General features: G+C 42.9%; 1 protein-coding gene across 2 annotated transcripts in view; it reads left to right on the top strand.

The window, feature by feature from the left end:
• Positions 1–6,962: 6,962 nt before the first annotated feature.
• The window catches only part of FBXO34 (F-box protein 34), a 33,095-nt gene continuing 22,754 nt past the window's right edge, over positions 6,963–17,303 (top strand). Inside the window, exons 1-2 of one of the 2 annotated variants that reach the window (XM_026849828.1) lie at positions 6,963–6,982; positions 13,546–13,624. The gene's annotated coding sequence lies outside the window, so the exon portion shown is untranslated. The remainder of the gene's footprint in view (positions 6,983–13,545; positions 13,625–17,303) is intronic. The other variant, XM_026849827.1, reaches the window with a different exon arrangement.

Here is a 17,303-nt window from a genome sequence, read left to right on the forward strand (position 1 = left end):
CGGCCGCCGCTTCTCGGGTTTATTTGATTTTATTGCCGGTGTTTCCCCTCAAGCGGCGGCACCCTTCTCCCGTGGGGGTCGGAGGCGGCCCCGGCGTGGGGGGTTATTGCGCTTTCCCCGTTGTACCCGCTCCCCTGGCAGCGCTCCCGTGGCTTTCCCGCCTCCCGGCGGGCCTGACAGCGTGAGCCCGCGGTGGGGAGGGAGGCGGGGGGGCAGGACCGCTCCGTGGGTGCCGGGTCCCGGCCCCCCCCAACGGCCGAGGGCAGGCGTGCGGGTCGCGGAGCATCTCTCCTCCCCGGCGGTTGCATAACGCGATCGGCCCACGCGTGGCTGAGGGGCGGGGGGCGTCCTAATCCCCCTGACTTTTGAGGTCTCTTCGTGGGCCTATGGGCAAGCACATAGGGGTTTTCCTTTAAAATATCCACGTATTTTTCCTCGAATTTTGATCTTCTGAGTACTGTCGCTTCCTGATCGTGTTTTTCTGCACGGTTTAGCCCGTGCCTTTCAGAGGGACGGATTATGAAGCTCAGTAAACATAAAGAGTGATCCGAAAAGAAAGCGTTATTCCGTCTTAGATATTGTAGATAACGCTTCTAATAACGCGTTCACGTGGGGACGGTGTAAGAACCTAAGGAAAGGTTAAAAGTACAATTGCGGTGGAAGTGATTTCTTCTCAAAATTACTTCCTCCAAGGCCTTAGTTGAAACAATAAGCGTCGCTTTTCATTTCTTTAGTAAGCTGAAGTTACTGACTCGCGCTGCGTGGCTTCCAGTTGGAAAAAAAATCTCCCTGTATCAGCCGGACAAGTGGGTCTAACGCTCGTACTGCGAGGTGCTTCGTACAACGCCCAACAGCAGCCTTCGTCTCTCTGCTCTGCTTTTAAATAACCGGGTTGGATGGGGCTGTAAAGCCCAACCACAGCAGCTCGGGGTTTGTTGCGGGCTGTAAAACCCGCCTGCGAAGCTGTGTAAATACTCAAGTGGTTAACCCTGCTGTGCTGCATGCTATCTCGGCTATGCCATAGCTCTCACTATCCAGTTTTGGTAGCTCGAGATATCCAAGCTAGCTTTGAACCAGCTAAGCGCCCGGCGTAGGCTCGAGTCGTGAGTCTTAATGAGTGTTTGCATAGTGCTTCGTGTTTTCTCGGATGAAAGGTTTTACATAATTGGCCATTATAATTGTCTGTCACCCCTAGAGAAGAGCCAAACAAAAAAAAAAAAGCTTGGAGATGGGCAGTTGTTTTGGAAGTCCAAAGTCTAAACCCATGAATGCCTGTAGGGAGTTAATGTTGCTACTGCTTAGCGTGGAGACAGCAGAATGACTGACTAAAAAAAATAATCTAGTTCTGTTCTCCTTTTGAACCATTTGATCAGCATGGTCCGGACAAATGACATACTGCTTACGTTTGAGCTACTTGTTCTTCAGTGCCCAGAAAAATTCCTAATGCAACTCCAGTTGCACCAGCGTTGCCGGGGTTTTTTTTTTTTTTTTTTTTTCCCCCCTCCCCCTTGAAATCTTAACTGGAAGCCTTTTACAGTGTTTTGATTCCTTTTTAATAAATGGCTAATCCCTTGCTGCAGGGGATGGGAGTGTTTTGAATGCAGCGGTTTTGGGTCCTGAGGGGAGGGGGAAGGGAGCGCCTTGTATTGCTTTCCAGCAGCCACCCGCCTTCCCTGGGCCTGACTGAAAGAGCCTTATTGACTGGTTTTGAAGGTAACGTGCCCAATTCTCCTCTTACATGCTAAAAAACCATAAATTTGCTGTAGCTCAGAGCCTTTGAGGGAAAGAAATGGAATGTCAAGGAGCCTGGGCTTCATCAGGAGCAGCCTGGTAACAAAGACGGTGTCTGTTAATTGCACTGTGCTTATCAAAATCTCCCCTTCTGATGACAAAGTTTCATGTTAATAGGTGTGAAAAGTTGTGGGATTTGATTTAATACCAGTGTTTTAAAATCATCTTGCACGCTCCGCTCCGTATGACTAAGTTGTCTCTTTCATATTTAATTGGAGAATGAGCAGAGGTTGAGGAGGAAGCTGTGTATGTTTCACTTGCACTAAATGCTCTTTAAAATCTTTCTCTATTTAGATAAGGATCGTGAAGAAGTCTGAGTGACTTGTCAAGCGCTTAGCTGCAACTCATTTTCTTACAGGCATCTAAAACATCTTTCTGTGTCCCTTAAAATTGGAAGCTCGTGCTGCAGTCGTGTACTGCGGTGCTGATGAACTCTTCCCTGGCTTGAACGGCAGCAAGAGCTTGTGTTCATAGAGACCTGCCTGTGGTTCCTGTGCCAGGAGGGGCTTCGGTTTTGGGGTACAGAGGTGCCAAGGTCAATTCCTGGTGCTATGAAGTTGAATACTGTGTAGTAGACACACGGTAGTGCCTAGGTACTAACTGTCCCTGAGGTTCCAGGTATCAACGCATTTGTTAGAAGGTGTTATTTTCACTTCTCGCTGCCTTGTAGGGTAACAAAACGAGCAATTTGGTATAATCCTCAAATGCCAGTTGCTTTATTACCACAAAATCGGCATATTTCAGTATTGTCGTTGCAGGTTTGATACCTGGTTTCAGAGAAGATAGCAGCTTTTCTCATTCCCGGTAGTTGAGTCTCTAAGGAAAACATAGGACTAGTCCTAAGCCTATGATTAAAGATAATGTAGCCTTGGAAGCATGCATCTCTTGTCCCTGTCTGCTGCTTTTTTTGGCTCTTGTGGCATATTTGGTCATCAGATCTGTTACTATATGTTTCATAAATTTAAGCTTCTGAAGGTGATGTTAGTTTAGTGAAAGTTGCTGATTAGAAATCAACTTCCCAGCTTTGTAAACTCTTGCAGTAAGGAGGGCACAGGAATGCTGTTTTTGGTATGTGTGGCTGCTCAGTCTTTATTTGTACCATATTTTACTAGTTTTGTTTTCTAAGCTGTTTTGATTCTATTAGCTTATTAAAGTTATAATCTATTAAAGCCAGTACAACAGACTTCTTTTAATGTATGAATGTTGTGCCTTTTTTTAAATGTTTTTATTTTCACTCCTGAAATACAAATCAGGATAGATGCCCATAGTGCAGATTCTGGCTGTAGTTGTGGAATTTGTATTTGAAATATGCATGTGTAGTTGTGGAATTAGTGTTTATTCCCCAAATAACCACCCTGTTTTGTGTTGTTTGAAAGGGGAATATCTGCTGTATCATTTGCTAATCCTGCTGTTGCAGTTTTATACCTAAAGTGTAACTGGAGATGTATTTACCACTGCCAGCATTGTGGTTGGTTTTAATCTCGTTATTTTGGGTATCAGATGGAGAGAAATCACAGCAGGACTGGCTGATACAGGTATAGGGTGGGCTTGTGCAACTCACATCAAGGATACTCACTTGGGCAGCCAGTTCCTGGTATAACCTGGGAGTCTGCAGCGTCTTTGCGATGGGTATCAGAGGCAGAGGGATTAAATAGAGCTCAGGTGTACTTAAACATGTTGCAATTGCACCTCCTGTTGCAGTACAGAGGTAATATGAACGTTTACATAGATCACCTTCCTACACGTCGGAGGTTCAACTACTTCTTTTGTGGTGAGATGCTGCTGGGTGGCCACGTGACTACTTAATGCTGTTTTGAGAGTAAAAATGCACTACAGAAGGACGTGTAAATGGTTGATAAGAAAATGTCAGCTTTTAAAAAATAAATATAGTATTCAAAAATGGCTGACTGGTAGCTTGGGGTGCAGAAAATGTTGCTCTTTTCCATGTGATTTAAAAAAAAAACCCCACCCTGCTTTAGAAGCTGGTGTCTACAATTCATAGCAAAGTAGTGGCATTTAGGTAGCACGGAGGCTGAATTTCTGCCAGTTCAAACCTTGCTGTCCTAATGTGCCATTCCATACAGTGCTTGGAACCTAATATACAATGTTGTTCTGCCTTGCAGCAAAACAACTAGTGATTAAAAATTCAGCAGATGTTGTGGTTCACTTAACTACTTGTTCTTGCATCATTCAGGTCATATCACACAATTAATGTTGCTAATGTTCAATCTAGCTTTTTTTTGTTTAAGAATGGAAATTATCTGAACTACCATGGGGTTTACAGAAATGTTTTGGCAGGAACTGGGCTATGCAAAGTAAATTATTCAGAACTGTTTTCATCCTTCCTCTAACTTGGAGAATCTTCTTTTGATTTCTCAAATATTATTTGTTCGTGCCAGACAGGGTTTTCATTTCTGCAGCTTTTCTCGCTTTAAAAATTGAAGTGTTTTCTTTTGATTGCTTTGAGATAAATGAGACTCCCTAGTTGAGAAGGGGGGGATCACGATAGGTGTAAGTGCTTGCTTTCTTACTTAAACTCAGTATTTCATTTGGCCACAGAAGTATTTTTGTATGAGAATTCTCATTTTGTTTCGGGCAGGGTTTCTACTGCTTTCAGTACATCTACTTTTAATTTCCACAACTTTGGTTAATAGTATTCAATCCAATGTGTTACTTGACTTTTAAATTAGAGTTAAACTTTACTTTCCTCTTGCTGTGTTTCTTTTGATTCTGTAGTTTTTGGGTGCTTTTTGTAGCACACATAGGTTCTGGGAACCTTTTCTGGGCTACTTGGAGCTATAAAGCAATGTTTGTGTAGAAAGACTTTTGGCTTGTTTTCACTTCTTTCAGCACTTTTGTGTTTGGAAGCTGGTGCCTTTACTGCACAAGAAACCTATCCTCTCTCTTCATGATCAGTGCAGTAACTGTGGTTTTGGTTGACTTCCCTGCACCTTCTCAGGACTGACATCTTCTGATGCTCGCAGTATCCGAGGAGGTTGGATGCTCCGAGGTGGGTGCCCCCTAAAATGGGTGTATGCACTGACTTACATCTTCATGTATCATGCCTCTATAAGCATGGTATAAATACCAAAGTTAAGGCAGACAAACAACTGAGAAAAGTTACTGGATCTTGCAATGTCTTTGAGACTTAACTTGCTATACTGGGGCAGTCTTGGCTAGAGCGTTTAAGAGAAACTAAATTCCGTATGTGGAACACAGGTGGAGGATTTTGGTCAAGGGCACACGCGAGGTTCAGCCGTTGTTCAGTGCATTACTTCAGGTAGCTTGAGAATTGCAGGGTTTATGAGAAGGGTGTATCTTTTAAAGCATGAAGTAGTAGATCAGTAATAGGAATGGAAAAGGCAGATTTGTGTGTCAGTAAGTGATACACGATATGTGATGGATATGCCTGTAAACCAGGTTTTGGGGAAGTAATGGGCAAAAACGGGACTCTCAGTTTAGGCACGTTGTTTGAACTTGCAATTGGGATGACTTTTTGTGATCTCTCAATTAGCACATCAAGAGGATGTATTTTTAGTCAAGGCAGACATTTTTCTTTGGAAAAACCTGTTTGGACTATTAACACTAATGTACTTTGAGAGAACTTGTTTCAGCTAAACTGTCGGCTGATAGTCGATCAGTTTGAAAAATGAAGTCTTAAAAATGTAAACCCTCCCCCAGCCCCTTTAGTGTCCTGTTTAGCATGATGGAAGAGGAGGATTCAGACTGTTTTTTTCATATTCCTGATATCATGTATGCATGTATCCAATGTGCTGTATTTGCAGAATTGATATTCAGGATAATATGTTTAATCTCCAATTGCAAAAAATAACTTCACACGCAGCTAATTCCATCTGCTGGAAAAATAAGAGCGAGGCTAACTTCATCACTTATTTGGGACCTGCTTTTTGCTGTGCTAATTACTATGTATGAACTTTTGAAATTTGCATATTTTTTTGGCAAACCAAAGCGGCAGCCATTTAATTTAGCATTTTATTAACTTTAAACATCCCTAGCAACTCCTAAACTACTTCTAGTTCATTTTATGGTTTTGGTATTTTACAAGCTTTGATTTAGTGAGCTTCTGTAACATTTTTTTTCCTTTCCTTGTAATGACGTTATATATATATATATATATATATATCAGCAGCTTTCAACCTGCAATCTTACACAAGATTCCTTCTGTCATTCAAACAAAGTGTTGAGATTTAAATTCTTGTGAAACTAATGCTAAACCAGAAAATTAAAAGTTAGGTTTTGGTCACTCTTCTGCAGCCTGAGAAGAGAGAGCACTTGAAATATTTTAAGTGTAGGTGATTTTTACAAAGTAACCTTGGGGAAACTGGGGCATGTCAAGTCTGGTCCTGATTCTGCTAAAAGCCTCTCTCATTATACTAATTTTTAACTTCCAAAGATGTTGGATATAAAATTATCATTGCTGATAGCTACTAAATGTTCTCTCTAACTAAAAAGCTGGGTTTTGACACATTTTCAGCTTCTCAAGGTGTTTATTAATGCTTTTTCCACTTGGTTTGCTTTACTTGTGACCTCCTCCTTTTACTGATTTTGCTGGTTGGCAGTCAGTGGAAGCATGTAATCTGTAAAATATTAAAACGGTTGGAATTTTATAGTAAAAAATACTGTCTGCTTTATTGGAATGCTGTTATTTACTGGCTAATTTTCTTTTGGACGCAATAGACCGGATTAACCTAATCTGAACTATTCTTTCTGCATTACGGTGTTAGCCCGCTTTCTGTCTCAGTACGATCAGAAACTTCCTATTTTGCGATGTGCAACCGCAGTCCCGTGGTTTTGTCCCTCTTTCCTCCTCCTTCTTACTCCGTTGATCACTTAAGAATGCAGTTTCTTCCTTGGGATGAACAGGGTTATATTGCTAGGCTCTTTAATTCCTCTCTAATTGGCAGAAAGCCAAGCATAAAGTCTTGTTCATAAGTCACTCTGGAGATTTCTTTGTACATGCTATTCTTTTCTTTGCATGCTAGCATCACTGAAAAGATTTTTCTTTTTTTTTCCCCCTCCTAAGTCTAGACCAGGCATAATTATATTTGTGTGTATGTGTAGGCTTGAGTGTTACCACTCTGCAGCCCAGCAAGCAATTTGAAGTCCTTGGGCAGTTTAAGACCAAAATTTCTTGTACCATCAAAGGCAGCAGCTATCCCTCTGCATCTAGGTAGGTGAAATACTCTTCTGTTGTATCTAAACTTCAAAGGCTAACTCCTGGCTTGTGCCTGTGGTTTGGCTTTCTGCAGTGTGTCATACTGGAGGCTATATTTTAAAAAAGAGTTTGGACACTGGGTTCACCAGCTCATGTGCTTCCAGAGGCAACCCAGTTCCCTTTTGATTTATAAAGCTCTTCTTTGAGGTCTTTGTTCTGAACTTTGCCTCACAGAAGCCTTTATTTGCAAAGTGTAAAAATCTTTTCCATCGTGAAGCCTCCACTCTGGTGTTGGGACTGCGGTCTTAATGTATTTATGTCTTCAGACCTTTTGTGCTTCCTCCTGTCATGACTCCTGAGGTCGAGAGAAGCTCCCTGTAAACATATATGCAAAACTACCCCTTATTTCTCTGCTGTTAGGCTGCTCTTGCTTTGGTGTTGTGCTGCTGACTGCGACTTTTCTCACTCATTCCCCTTCCTGAGTGCCTGCACGTGTCCTGTCCTGGGGAGAGGAGAGCTGTCCCTGTGCAGGACGTGTGTGCCCCGGGCAATCCACTGCTGAACTGTCAGGGCGTGCAAGGCATGGTAGCTTGAGACAAATGGCAGAGACCTGATAAATGAACTCTAGAAACACCCTTTAAGGAAAGCCTGTCCTCTGGAGATGGGATTCTAGACCTCAGTTTAACCATCTGGGCACCAGAGTTTGCCATTGAGTGTGGGACAGGCTTTTTTCTTGCCTTTTTTTTTGTTTGTTTTCATCCTAAAGAAGGATGGCACTCTTTTTTTTTTTTTTTTTTTTTTTTTTTTTTTTTAAAAAGAGGTAAACTTTATCTTAATAAACAGATGAATGAAGTGATGCAAAGAGTGCTTGTTTATGCGACTCAAATCTAAGTAAATCTGCCATCACTTCTGAAATTCGGGCTGTGGGAGGATTACTGATAGCAACGAATCCATCTTCCATGGTGTTAAAAAAAATAAAAAAACCCTGTGTTCCTCTTAGAATGCTTATGGATTTTTTTAGATGCAGTGGGATGGCAGATATAGTCATTAAAATGTATAATAACGCGCTTTGAATTGGTCTCGCAGCAGAATCAGTTGGAGACGTGGCTTTGGTACAAGTTACTGGGAATTCTCTTTTAATGCAGCTTTGCAGCCTGTGCTGCAAATGGAAGCTCAGAGCAGTTTGAGTCACGCTCTCTCCATGGATGGTGCATGGGACTAAACCAGTTTTCCTAATGATTGCTTTATTAGGCCTTAACAGCTTATGGGATTGTTAGAATGGTGTCTGCTGATGTGTCAGCTCTACGCTGTGGGCTAAATGGTAGGAGTTCACATACCTTTGTAGCAAATGCCTCTGCAGCATTCTGCATACTCTTCTCACTGTAAAAGTGGGTTTTTTTCCCCCCACTTTTTCCTCTCTTGGATCTGTAGATGTAGCCAGTGAGGGAAGGGTTGCGTATGGATTTTGTCAGGTTTACACAGCTTCAGCCCTGGCCTGACTGAATCCAAGGAAGCAAAGGCACAAGAGTGTCCTTTGGGGACAGCCCAGTCGTCTTCGGGAAAACGTTTATTTTTAAGAGGTTGGGAAGAATTTAGCTCAGAAAAAAAGTCAAGTAACTTAATTTGAGTGTAAAATTGTTGCATCTGTAGTGGAGCTACACAGAGCAAGTTCGTTGATGTTGCCAGTTGCATTAATATTGGTTGTAAATTTGTGGGGTTTTTTTGAAACTCTTTTTATAGGGCTAGGGGAATCCCCTCCGTCCCCCAGCCCTCCCTTGTGTTACTTGGGTCACAGCATACCAGTGAGGAATTGTTTTTTTCAGGTGGTTGTCTGGGCAGAACAAAGGCAGTTAAGGATGGAGGAGTCTGTCAGGCTGCTTTCCATTTGCAGAAGCCTAGAGTTTTTTGGGGTTTTTTTTAAAGTAAATGTAGAAGCCTGTGATCACAGAGAGAGAAACTTTACTGGGGTATATATGCGAGGCAGAGGCTGTTGGGAGACTGCATGTCTTTAATTAGACTAACTGGTATCGCTGGGGTGGAGGGGAGGATGAGTGAGCTTTTGCACATGAATAAACATCAATGTATATTTTATCAGAATTGCAGTTTGGAAGCAGGGATATACTGTGAGGTGCCATTTGGCTTTGGGGTGTCTGGGGGCCTTTCTGTGTCTTCCATATATTGGCCACAGTTATGGAAGAAGCTGCATATGTCACTTTACAAACATAAAGTGCAACTCTTTAAGGGAAGGTAGGGTGCAAATTGCTCAGGTAAAATGAGCCAGTGTTTTCAAGCTGAAGTCAGTAAAACTAGACAGAGTGCCAGCAAGTGATACCTGTGTCCTGAGTTTAATATATTCACAGTCGTGCCCAGGAGGATTAGTGAGAGATGTTTTAACTTAAAAGCTAGTAGGGACAGCAGTGCTTTTTTCTCCTCTGAAAAGTGGTGTGCTTTTACTGGAATAAGCTAAATGCAGGCATGTTGTTAAGCTTAATATATGCCTGTGTGGGTACTTGAGAAAACATCCCATTAAGTAAACCAGTAACTTTCTTCTGGGGAGATGCTGAGAATATCACCTTTGCTGCCAGTCAGGGCCAAGCCAGGCTTGTTAGCAGCTTGTAAGTGACAGCCCTACTTTGCTTTGTAGGTATTTTAAGTGATGAGGGTAGCAGAGCTAGAGGGAGAAGTGATACCGTCTGTGCTGTTTTTTTCCTTTTTAGAGGAGGAGGAGATGGGACTAATTGCATACCTTCCAATTTCAGTTACTTCATTACTGAATAATCATTGGAGCAGCCCTGCAATCTGCTCTGATAGCAGATAAGTGGCGTGGGTTACAACACATTAAACAAAACTTAAGTGCTTTTTCCTTTTTCCCTGGAGTGAAACTGTAATTTTGTTACATGAATGTTAGCCAGGACAGAGTTGTTTTTGCAGTTGTCATGATGCTTCTCTGGGCTTTGTGCGTTAGAGGCGTGTCCCCAGTGTATGTAGCAAAAATACCCTAAAATTCTGCATTCCCTTAACTGGCAACTTCAGCTGAAGGTTTTCCAAGTGCTTTGCCAGTTGAAGATCTGACGTTAGGTGTCTCAAAGGGTCTAGATAAAAGCCAATAAACATTTAGATTGTATTTCCTTTCCATAGTGATACATGTTAGTTTCTATGTCTGCATTAGGCCCTGAATAGTCGAGTAAACCAGCCTGAGCACACCTCAGCATACGAGTCCCTGTGGTGAGAGTGGTCACGTTGACGAGGCTGTAGCAGATTTGAGTAGTTTTGGTTCCCCAGTGTAGAAATGATGTTATATGCAACCCATATGATGCTGCAGAGAATTATTGGGCAGAGCTTCAGATAGGGTTTTTGTCTTTCTTTGAAATGGAATAAAAGTGTATTCATGCATTTATATTTATTTATGCCTTCTTGGAACTGATGTTTCTGAAAGATGATGATTGTGAGGTACTGGCTTAAGGCCGTGAGAGCACCATAGACAAGTGTCTGGATTTTGTGTAGCGTAGTACTGGGCAAAATTTAAAACTCTTGTCAGGCTAACTTTTTCTGGGCTGCCATAGAACTGTTAAATCTGATCTGTTCCTAAAAAGACAGCTGACTCTGCAGTCTGAGCCACATGCAATTCTTTGTCTCTGATTTTGACTAGAATGGAAAAGTAGTTTGTTTTTGCATTAAATCGATCTCAACTGTCACTGCCCCAAAGGGGGTCTGTTCTTGCAGGCTCTGCTTGGACTCCAGGCAGAGTGCTCTTGGCTCTCGCTGCTTTTTGCTGTAAGCACAGTAACTCAAGTCAGGGTGATGGGAGGATGGTAACCCACTAAGACAGATAGTTGTTGACAGGTAAAATGTCTTGGGGAAAGAAAATACAATACACTTTTAAAATGTTGATAGTTTTTGTGCGTTTGGGCTTGGTTGTGTTGGTTGTAACTGGGCCAGTGGGGTTGATCATGTAGAGCGATTCAGTATGGATTCAATTGCAGCATTAAGCTCTTGGAATAACTTCAGGTGAAGTGATGGTGAATTTCAAAGAATTAAAGAGTCTGAGGCCCCTTAGTTGGGTCTTGCATTTATAGAGTGGCTTTCAGAGGGAAAGACCCAAACATGCTTTGCAAACTAGCCTGTGCATCGTGCACTGGAGTGGATCCATGCTTTGATAAGAACAATATGGGTTCTTTTAATGAGATGAACTGCATCACCTTTTTTTTAAGGAGGTATTTATTCGTATAGAGGGAAAAATACTTTATTCCTGTGAAAATGTGTAGCTGGTCAGAGGAAGGGTCTGCAAAGCACAGCTCCTTCCTATGAGTGGGCAGAGCTCTTCCACCCATATGCTTCTGGGGAAGGCAAGCACTGTTGCTTAGAGCAAGAGCTTTGCATCTTTTGTGCTGAGGCGGACTGCTGGCTGATAAAATGGTCTCTCTCACAGATGTCTCAAACCCACAGTGCTTGGGTTCTGCTTTGTTAGTTGCTGAATGGTTGTGTGTGGTTGTGTTCCCTTTCTCCAGTAAAAAAAGCTAATCCTACATCTCAAAATGGTCTGCTTGCCTTCTCAGCGCTGTGCTCCAGTATTTTGGAATTGCTCTTGGGTCTTGGCAAGTTGTTGAGGCTCTTGTGGCCACTTGGGATGGTGAAGTTGCCTTCCCTGCACTCCGCTTCTCCTCTTGAATTTGTTAACAGGCTTCAACGACATCCAGCCAGCCTTGGGCTCTTCTTCGGCCTTTATTTACCTCTTAATGGTTGAAGTGTGCCTCAGTACTTCCTTCTGCTCTTTGCTGTGTCTGGCTTGGGGTTTGATTGCCCCTCTGAAGCAACATATGGTTGCTTGAATCGGCACACATGACTGGGAGGGTAGTTGATGAGTGTCCACAGGTCTTTGTGAGGTGGGATGGGTACACTGGAGCTACTCGTGTGCTTCAGTATCCAGCACTCAGTTATGGTCCGCCTTGACTGTAGAAAATGTATTGAAGGCAAATGATCCGGTACTGGAGACTTTTTCTAGGGAAAAAGTTTAATGAGTACCTGAAGGGCTGAAATCCTGTAGATTGTGTGTGGTGTCATGTAGCTGTGAGCAAGTTTTCCTTATTGCAGAAGCTGGATTGATTCCTTGGGGCTGGATAGCATCTGATCTTTATGCGAGGGAGGGGAAAAAGCTGTCCGACTTTAATCTGAATTTACTAGGTAGTTAATAAGAAAGACCTCTGCCCTGAGTAACTTGTTCAGCCTATGTTATGTTGCAGGAGCTCCATGGAGATGAAGCCTGCTGGCTTTATTTTGCTCTGAAATCTGTTTGGCTTAAAGTTGCCTCCAGAATCTCAGCCCCCATGGTACTTCAGGCTTAAAACTGCTGGGTGTTTAAGAGCTGAGGCTGGGGCAAAGCCAGGATGCTTTGGTGGCTGAGAGGTGACACTGGCACGTGGAACTTGTCATTCAGGTGTCCTCATGCTGAGTGCAGTGTGCCTCTTGCCTGTCTCTTTTTCCCTTTATAATTTGCAATTTGTATTTAAAAGCAGAGGGATTTAAATTTTGTTTTCTCTGCAGTTGTGGTCCACAGAAGCAATTAGCTGTCGTGATGTTTGGCGCTGGAGCTGCCTGTGGTGGCTGATTGCGTAAGCGGGCGTTGCGAAAGGGAGCAAGTGAAGGTATCTGCAGCAGTCATTTAGAAACTGGTATAATTCAGGTCTGAATCAAGCTCAGGCTCAAACAGGTTGTGGAATTTATTTATACAACACCACTGGGGTGTGTGGCATTGCAGAGAAATAAACAATGGTTCCCAGCCCTGAGGCTTGTGTTGGGTATTAGATAAGGAGGGATGGGGTAATTATAGCCAGGGACCTGGGTGGAGGGGTTAGGAGAGGGTGAGGGTTACATCTGTGTGGAAAACATAAAATGTTCCTTGTTGTGCCTGCAGCTTGTTAATAGCACTGTTAAGAAATTGTGGGTGCGTCTGAGGTTATAGGAAGGATGGAGGTCAGCTTCGCAGAAGGAAGTGTTGAGTGAGTTATAGGAGACGCGTGGATTCATAAGAGAAAGCGGAAGGAGGTGAACTGAAACTAGTCAAGTGTACAGGGAGTGGCTCGGTTCACACAGAAGCTGAACGTGCAAAAGCGATGGTGCTTGAGGGTCTTGAGGAATTTGGATGTTAGAGCAGCAACTGGGAATCTGCACCCGGACCCCTAAAGGTGTGTGCTTGATGAGAATGGAGGAACAGGTAACGAAGGGGGGGCCAGCATGGCTGTGGAGAGCTTTGAGGTCTCTCCTTTTTGCTGTCCCTGCAGCCTGGGCTGTTGTGATGACAAAGCAGCTTCTGCGCAGCCACCCAGTGGGACTTTTCCTTGTGGTGGAGCAGCTGCCTTTGGCTGTAGTTGTTGGAGTCTTTCTGGGGTGTGCTCGGTCAGTCGGCACGGAAGACCTGCTTGAATTGGTGGTGCTCCACATGGCAGCAATGCATTGATTGTTGTTCCCATGTGCTCTTTGCAGTGGTCAAACTGAATCTTGTGGGTTTTAAGAGCTGGTTGGTAGTTGTGACACTGTTAACGTGTAACTAATTTCCTTTTTCCTTCCCTTTTGCTCTTCAGAAATGCCATTCTCATGAGTGTACAAGGAACCTACAGAACTGTAATGTCTAACCCTACATGGAATAACAACTCTTTGAAGGTACCACCCTTTTTTCACTACATGGCTTTGTTATAGGTTGCGTGAATGTTGCACTGATCTTTGCTTCTAAGCTCGAAATTGAAGAACCATGTGTTATGTAATGCTCTCCCTTCCAAAAGGGTGACAGTGCTGTGACACTCCGGTCTCTGATTTCCAGAAAAACTGTGTGCAACCCAGCACTTGATCTGGGGTGCCAAGGGGCCATCCCTGTTTCTCTGGGAACGATCTCTTCAGGCAGGTCTGGTGTTGCCTTAGGAACAGATGGTGGTTTCTATTCAGAGCTGAACTAAGCTTTCTTCGTACTTGGTGGCCATCTTTGGAAACATATTGACCTTCTTTTTTAGTGACGCATGATGGCTTGCCTGTTTGTCTTCAACTTAATGACCTTCTGGATTGTCTTTTTTGACGAGAGCGTTCTAGCTGTATTTAATGAAGAACATCAGGATAAAGTGCAGTTACACTTTAATATTAGATTGAAATGCCTTGGCTGTTTGTGCTGCATTAACCAGCTCCCAGGTGTTGGCTTGCCCTGCTGTCTGATCCTGCAGTGATGCCATAATACTGAATTTTGGACTGCCCTGTACGTTACCGTGGCAACAGACTGATGTCACAGACTCAAGGACATGACTTCAGTGTATGATCATGCAGAGGCACGATCACATTTGTGAAGGAGAAAGCTGACTAATGCACATCTCAAAAGCAAACAAGGGGAATGCAGGTTACAGCTGACCAAGCAAGGTGCTTTGGTATGAAAATTCCCCTCTTAGGCAGAGGAGGGGCTGATCATGTCTTTAATACAGGAACAGTCGTTGTGGTGAGCTTCTCTTTACCACGGATAAGCAGACGTCTTGCAGGTATCCTATATCTTTTAAACAGGTGGTGTTCTGGGGTGGGGAAACTTTCTCTTTGGTTTCAGAGCTTTGAAAGGGCACTTGTTTTAATTTTAAAGAGCTTCTCAGTGGTCTTGTAAGCATGCTGAGAACACTTAGACTTGCTTGATGTTGTTCAAACAGTTTAATTGGTTTTCCAAAGCTTTTATTTTATCCATAACATTGGAAGGTGAAAGGGGAACTCTGCATCTGCATTATGGTCACATTTTCCTATATCCTATTAGCAGATTCCAAGATTGTTTAATGTGATCTCCACCCATTTCATTTGGCTGCAACCTTTGCTCCCATGAAAACAAGGCTGATTGTTCAGAATTGCTGTGTGTATGTGCTTTGGCACGGCATGAAGGTACCTATAATAACACAACCATTGTCTGGAAAAAAAAGCAGTTTGCAGTAATAACTACAAATAAAAGGGTGCAGTACTGGGGCAAGACAGATAATGGTTGTTTTCCCACCCCTTACGTACAGCAGAGTCTCAACATGGTCACCCCTCAGCATGATAGGGATGTAGGCTTTAGTATAGTATGTGAATATTGGGAATAAGGGACTGAAATATTTGCATGTTGTTCCAAGTTTCTCTTTCCTGGACGCTGTTCCATTGCTCATATCTACGGATGAGGAGACTGAATGACTTTTGCACAATGCGGTATTTTATTTGCATGCTGTGAGCAGTTTAACAAGTGTGTGTGTGCTAAATGAAGCATTCCCACTTTCAGTTAGCAGCTGACGCACCCTTAAAATAAAAAAAAAAAAAAGTGCCTTTAGGTTGAACAGTGGGGTTTTGAGGGGTGACATTGTGCTGCGTGTTTGAGCGGATGGTTGGTCGTGCCAAGCCTGAATGTTAACTTGAAATGCTGTAGAACTAAAACTCCTTCGTGCTGAAGTAATTTTTGCTCATCTCTGCACTTTGTGGAATAAAAGCAGTTACAGCACAAGATCTGGACGTAGTGTAATTGTTTTAAATGTTCACTGTCACAGGAATTGAGGATATTTAACAGAAACTGGCATTTTTTTGTAGCAGTTTGGTTGCCTCCCAGGACATGAAGCTGTAGAGTGTTAAAGAGGCAGGGAAGGAGTTTAACAACCCGCTCTCTAAATCAGGATGCTTGAATTCAGTGCCTGGCCTCGAGCTGAAAGGGCTGGAAGCTGTGCAAGATTCAGTGATTCATGCTGCTCTGCAGCGGACAAGAAGATACTGGTGATGGACTATCAAGAAGGCAGCCTTGCTAAAAAGAGATCGACTTTGTGATATGGTAAAGGGGAAGGAAGTCTGGAGAACTTAGAAAAGGAACAGATGTTTCTGGAGGTGGGGAAAAACTTAACTATCCATGTAGTTTGCTCTTGCAGCGCAGCCAGCAGAAGGAACTTGATACTTGGAAGTGCTAAGGCTTGGACAACAGGCCCAAAGCCAGAATTGACCTATAGATGTATCCTGTATATCTTATAACTGATAACCGCTGTGCTAGTAGGTATTGTGCCAGGTTATAACAAACCACCTGTGCTGATGTAAAAAGTGCTAAAGTACTGAAGCCTGAACAACAGGCCCTGAGCTGAAACTGCTCACTTAGCATGTAGTCATTAACTAAGTACGTATGCTCACTAGTGAAAGATGCAGCTTAGACAGAATATAATCAGTAGTGAGCATGAAATGCTGAGAGAATGTATCCAACTTTTCCTTTCTCAGCTTTGTTCAAGGCTGAGAACCCCAGTGTTTGGCCTTGTTAGAAACTCCCTTGGTTTTCCCGCCCCGAGCCCTGGCCAGGCTTTGGGTGGAATCCAACAGGAGAATGAAACCAGATATTTTCCGCTCAAAACAAAAGTGCCAGTTATTCTGGCTTGCTGATTTTGTAGTATATAAGGCTGGATCCACTTGCAGTGACTTTGGATGCCTCACCTTGGGTGGATGTGCTGTGTAGGACTTCCCACTTGCCAGGAAAAGCTCTCCAAGTCCTCACTGCAGCCGGGGCTGCCCAGGTGTGTGGATCTGGATGAAGGTGACATAAGCAAGTGGTGATGGATCTTTCTTAATCACTATTCTCTTATGTAGTAATGATTTGATGCATAACCCTATTTGTATTTGATGTATTTTCCTATCTGTTTGGTTTAAGTGCACTATTCTGTCTTACTCTATGTTTTCTGTATTACTCTGTTACATCATTTATCACTAGTAAAACACGCCTACTCTTTTCACTCTGGTGTCTTGAGTTTAATTGGTATCCTTAATCAGCAAAACAATACCAAACAAAAGTAGGCACACCCAGTATTTAGGACAGGGATCCTGGAAAGCTGCTCTTCAGTGCCAGGATGCTTTTCTGTTTGACAAGTACCTCGTATGGTGAGTTTGTGCAAAGGTCCGTGTAAAAGAGTTTTGAGGTGTTTGATACTTCTCTTTAACAGCAATATAAAAAAAATCTTCATGGATGTATGAAAAGCTACTTAAAGCAGGAAGCCAAGAGGGATACCGTTCCCTGAGAGGGAAATAATGACAGAAGATACATTAAAAAAGAGTGAGAGGTTGCTTGTAGGGTGTGTTTATGGACTGTGATGACTGAAAGTGTGATAAAAGAGATTGCTGATCCCGTGTATCAAAGTATGAGTGGCAGTGATTTTTCAAGTTGTTGAAACTTGCATCCAAAAAAAATATATTTTGCTCTCACTAATAGGTTAATCCACTATAATTGACTGTGAAATAAACCTGGGGGAATTTTCCCATCTGTATGTGGTACACAGCCTCTTTGCTGTCTACTTGGCAACTGTACCTTCAGATAATTAAAAGCTGTTTTTTAAAT

Source organism: Athene cunicularia (genome assembly GCF_003259725.1).
Source record: "Athene cunicularia isolate RWA chromosome 5 unlocalized genomic scaffold, athCun1 chr5_part1, whole genome shotgun sequence".
Classification (NCBI taxonomy): domain Eukaryota; kingdom Metazoa; phylum Chordata; class Aves; order Strigiformes; family Strigidae; genus Athene; species Athene cunicularia.